Source organism: Gasterosteus aculeatus, chromosome 11, assembly GCF_964276395.1.
Source record: "Gasterosteus aculeatus chromosome 11, fGasAcu3.hap1.1, whole genome shotgun sequence".
NCBI lineage: Eukaryota > Metazoa > Chordata > Actinopteri > Perciformes > Gasterosteidae > Gasterosteus > Gasterosteus aculeatus.
In genome coordinates this window covers 3,643,766-3,649,776 of record NC_135699.1, presented here as the reverse complement: position 1 = coordinate 3,649,776, position 6,011 = coordinate 3,643,766, and positions in this window count along the sequence as shown.

Below are 6,011 nucleotides of genomic sequence, written 5' to 3'. Positions count from 1 at the left end.
CAAAGCAACAAGTATAGTAAAGACCATAATAATTGTGCTTAGTGAGTGAAGGCGCTGGCATGCTTCTGCAACTGCGTCTGCATCTTTTCACGCAGTCGCATCGACGGACTCGTTTCAATTCATGGTTCTAAAAGGCTTGTGTGTGTTGCAGAGCAATTCACCGCCAGAACAACAGGTGGAGTAACGTTTTTTCGACGTCTTTGTCGAAGACGACCTAGAGAATGCCGTCTTTGTGTGTGGAAGTCGTTGGTTTGTTTATTGGTTTGCAGAGATCTCCCTCCATAAATTGGAGGCCATCCCCGCATCCTTATAGTCCGCCAATGACGGGTTGTAAAGTGGTCATATTTACGGATTTTTCCAACAAAAGCTCTTCAATCTGATTCATTCTCTCTTCAAAAATCTTCCTTTTAAAAATAGCAGTATTATGCTATGAAACCGGAAAGGATGTAGTTAGCAGACCAATCACAGCCTTGCGGGCTCCTTAAGGCTTGCGTAGCTTTTGACTAGAAAAATGGATCGACACAAGCAAGCGGCTCTTGCGTGTGCGTGTCCTTGAGTTTCTCTGAAAACGCAGAACCATCAACTAGGCTTAAAGTGCTGATTAGCTTTTAACTGATTTTTAAAAATGCTTCTAAAAATGCTGCTCTTCCGGCAGCAATGGACATGCACACACTGGCTAAAAGGCAGCTAACATAGGCAACTGTATGTATAGTCTGTTTTATTATTTTTATTTGAGATGAGACGCGGAATTCTTTCCGGCTGATTCTGTTCAGGTTCTATCGATGTTTAGAAGCTATGTTGAAACGTTTCCTTAGCTAGTATTGTTACATAGCACTGATTTACAGCTGAAGCTGATGGTAATGCCATTCGTTCTGCAGGTATTTGGTCATAAAGTATTGGATACATTTAGATAAAATAAGGACCCTCTAACGTAATACAAGTTGTTGAAGTAGATTTCAAGGGGAATGTTTTGACCAAATCAAGTGCTGCAGACATAATCTTCACCAGGAAGTTAACGTTGCACCAGTTCCTTCAACAATAAGGCTACGCATAAGTGTTTACGCAGCAAAACTACATAAATATTGTTTAATACCAAAGGAGGTGAGGAAAATAACTGCCAAGCTAGGTGTAGGAATAGATCATGAAATACTTAGGTTCAGCCTGCCAACAGTGCAGATCCACATGAATCACATCTGTGTGTGTGTGTGTGTGTGTGTGTGTGTGTGTGTGTGTGTGTGTGGTTACAATAAAGAGCAGCTCCACCCTGCAGTCTGCCTCTCTACTAACTGACCACAGGACATTTTGAGCGCAGCACAGAAAGTCAGAAAGAGACGATCAATCAACATTCAAACAGCGAGTCAAACAGATCCGTTAGACAATCAGACAGACAGCCGGACAGACGATCAGACAGAGTCAGACCAACCGTTAAACAATCAGTCAGATATTCACAAGACAATCAGACAGACAATTGGACAATTGACAGCCTCCCTCAATTCCTCTCTCCTCACCATTTTTGTATTGTTTTATTTTTTTTATTTGCACATTTCAAGCAATACAAAATTAATAATGAACAAACATTTTAGAGATGAATTAATCTCAGTCTGCAGGAAAAAGCAAAAAGCCAACTGGGCTTATTTGAAGCCTCCACCTGGATGATATTAAAATTGTTTATAAAATTACAAACATAAAATTAAATATGCATGAGATGGACAACGAAAGAAAATAAGTATTTTGTATATGTGCATGTGTATACATGTTAAAGTAAGAATGGCTTGTGATGTGTTCAGAAAAATTTAAATCACTTATTTCTTGAATATCTGGGGGCATACATTTTGTATGGCTGGACACGTTAGCGCGTTATAAATGTGTTAACGTAGCAATACCTTAACACCGACAATGATTTGATCGTGCGTTTACAGCATGTCTTTTCCTTTTTTTTGGAGCATTGCGAGGGGCTTTACACTGCTGCACAGATGAACTGAGAAAATGGAGAAAGGTGCTGCACTTTTAAATGGACATTTTCATTTTTTTAAATCTCAACCAGACGCTGTAGTTGATTAAAACAAAGCTATTTGTAACCACTGCAAATCGAGTACTACGAGCCTGAAGTACCACTTAAAGGCATCACACAGCATTGATGTAAGTCCACTAGCTACCCAAACAAACCAGTGAAGTGAGACTTCGGCAGACGACGTTGGATGCGGCGTGCGGGAGAACTGTCGACAACCCAACGCAAGAAGAATGAAGCGTCTTTAGTGCACCAAATGAGGCGCGCACGAGCCTCCCCCAACGAGGAGAATACACGTTGGGGGAGGCAAGTTATATGAAACCGATTGACGGCATTACAACGAGCACTAGCTGTTGGTTTCCCTGACACACACAGCAGTCTGAAGTACAACATCTGTACCTCTTATGTTGTTCTGATAAAATTACTTTAAAATAAAAGCATTCAGTTCAACAATACATTCAAAACTAGCGTTTTGAATGTACTGTTGAATTTTGCGCTTGGTGCGATTAATCGCTGTTAATCACAGGAAACCATGCTATTAATCACTGTTAATCACAGAAAATCGTGCAATTGATCTTATCTTTATCTTTGCCCAGTACTAAAAATTTGATATAGCAGTGACATTTGTTTGTAATACAACCAGTGGATTCCGATGACAAGCCAGGATATTGTTTACTAAATCCTGATCGGTGTTACAAATAATTCAGTTTTTGAGCGAGATCAAACGGTTTGTCAAGAGAATTGTCAGTATCCAAAAAGACTAAGGGAAGCTTTTTGGATGTCTTTTCTCTTTGCAGCACCTGAGATCTTGTCTGATTTCCTTCACTGTGTGACTTATTTCAGTTTCCGAGCTACTCATTTTTGTTAGCCAATCCCAGTGAGGGAGGCAGGACTTTAACATATGTGTATCAAAGGGTTGAACCCAAATCAAAAAGGAAAGAAACACATATACTGTTGCGCTGCAATTATTCTCAAAAAATGAATGAATGAAAATAAAATGTATGGAGAGTTCAGAGTTCAAGTTCAGAGTGTTAATCATGTGGTTTTCCAGAACTGAAGGCATTCAGAGGCCCATTTAGTTCTTCAGCCATGCCGTGCTAGAACAGATCCGCTCTTCCATGTTGCAGAATTACCCCTCAATTCTACCTTGCAAAGGTGAAAAGACAAATATGTAGGGTTACACAACAGGTGATTTCCAGCCAATCAGATTGATGGAGGTTCTCAAAAATTCTGGTAATAATATATGAGTATAGCTATTTCCTGTTCAGACATCTGCATCTGTAACTATGATTTATTGAGAGTGATTGAGTCCATTTTCCATATTCCTCGTTTCTGCGGCTTGTCATTCGTCCGTCCAGCCCTCCCCTCCACATTCTTCCATCCGCCTCCTTGCTTCTGCACAAGCGAGTTTGTTCTTTTACAACGCAGTCGGGCAAACTAAAGGGACGAAGAGCCTCGCTCCCAGGGGGGAAACAGCTGGGGACCCCCTGTAACCTGCTTTTGCTGAAAGATGAGCAGCAGAAAGCAAAAAAAGTGCTAACACCTGGACAGCCGCCCATCACTTAAGTGGGTGAGATGCTTATTAGGTAAGTGCATAACCACATGCCGGAATGATAATTTTCTCCGTCCCACCAAATGACACAACTGTTTGTAATGTACTTTATAAAACATTGAACTGTAATGGACATCTTTGAATAAAATCCAACTGAAGGCCTAAATTCAAAGGACAAGAAAATGAATAAAGTCATTATAAAAGTGCATTATTCACACCAATGTTTCTCAACCTGGGGTTCAGACAGGAAAGATAAGAGGCGATGTGCTGATATTTGCCTACTTCTAGCCCAAATTTGATTTACACATGTCCAACTAGAATCATAAAAACAACCCTTACTAGATAATTTAGTCTATACAGATACAGGTTTTTGTATACAAACAAAAAACATCATATTGGGCTTAAATAAGAAAATATAAAATAATATATAAACTAGTATCTAAAGTATGTTTCCAAAAAAGTTCACAATAACTCTTTTCATCACAAACGTTGGTCTCCTTGTTGTAAGTCCTGCATTTTTTGCCAGCAGCAAACAATTATCAAATAACCGAATGGATTGCCTCAATCATAAGAAGATATTGCCGAATTAAGTGGTTTAGGTGCAACCACATTCTGCATTTATATCTGCTTTAAAATTACTATTAATTCCCATTTATCTATCAGAAAATGTCTACATAGGTCCAGACAAGACTTTCCGTTCATTGTAATGAATATTTCCCCAACCTTAACCAAATGCTCAAGTACTTTAAGAACCTTTTAGGATAAAATCTCATGGATTGAAAAACGCTGACAGACACAGCATCGTCTAACCACTTCATTGGAACAAACCGGAGAGACTGAGAACGGACTGCACTAATCAGGATCAAGATTTAAGCAATCCGTTATCCTGAGTTAATTTTTCACACAGCATAGACAAACCTGAGCAATATTTTCATTGCGTTAACCAAAGCTTTTAATATCAAGTCCAGAGCCATGGCCTTTAAAGCACGAGCTGCTTTCTGAAAAGATCACAGTTTGACTTAATACAATATGGTTCATCACAGAAATGTTTGTTTTTCCTACGCCCTCCTGTCCGTGTTTCCAACATTTTTTTTTCTCCATCTTTGTTCTCCCAAGAAAACATTGGAAATTACAGAGTTAAAAGTTTTGTTCCATTGGTCACTCAGATTTTTCATAGCTGTGCGATTACTTAAATTGGATCACACTTATGTGTGAGTAGATTTGTTTAGCGCGTCAAACATAATGTTCTGTCGAAGACAACTGATCAGTCGACTAATTACTGGTAGCTCTTTCAAGGCAATGTTTGCTAGGAATGGCTTTTTAGGAATCAAAGCCTTTGTGTACAGTTTTAGAGCAAATGCACATGATTTTGTAATCTTTCATTTAATCCCCATTACGTTTTAGTGCTCAATTATCAGCTCCACAACAACATGTTTGGTCAAGACTATACAGAAGAAGGAAGTTTATTGCCCTAGATCTGTACCCTCACATAAGGAGTGTGTCTAGAGGAAATGCTGAAAGAAAGCTCATGTTTTAGGATCCCCTTTTGGCCTTTTTTAACCTGCATGAAGTTGAGCTATTTGAAAATATCAGTTGTGCTAAACTTTCCCACTTCATTCAAACCCATTTAATTCCAAACAACAGTTTTGTGTTGCGTTTAGAAACACTGCAACTTCTGGTTGTGTATAGCTTGTTCTTTACGTCATAACTTTGGATTTTTTAAACATGGCAATCCGCAAAACTAAGCTTTAGTCTATTAATGGAGCCCAGAGGCTCTTCTTTTTGGCTGCAGAATCTTGCCTACATCTGGTAATTTATAATGCATAATTCCCGAATATAACTTATAAGATCTGTGTGTTCTAAGATTTTGCCGGAATACTTTTTCTAAACATGCCCAAACTCGACAAAAGGAAGGCTGCTCACTGCCTGTCAACTGAATAGGAACACAGTAAAGTTATTGTTGAATGGCCACGAGTTAATTCGGTGTTGTTTGCTGCAAGAATCCGATCAGAGCTGGAGGTCCGATCATGGAATGATGAGGTGGCGCTTTACTCCCTTTCTTCTTCCTCTTCGTCTTCTCTGCTTTGCTTTCTCCTTCCTGAAATACAGATTGCATTCCAGCCTCTTCCCTGTGAAAAAAAAGGAACAGGCAGACACATGGATAATGTGAAGGTATCTGCAAGTGTGTATGTGTGTATGCGTGTGTATGCGTGTGTATGCGTGTGTGTGTGTGTGTGTGTGTGTGTGTGTGTGTGTGTGTGTGTGTGTGTGTGTGTGTGTGTGTGTGTGTGTTAGAGAGAAAGAGAGGAGGAGGGAATTAGAGGCTTGCTTGGCCAGCTCCAGAGTGTGCAACGTGTCTGCTGCTGCTGGATCAGATGGCAGAAAGAGCTGCGTCTCCCTGCAGCTCTTTCTGCTCCATAATGTCTGCTTTCTGCTTAATTACAGCTCACC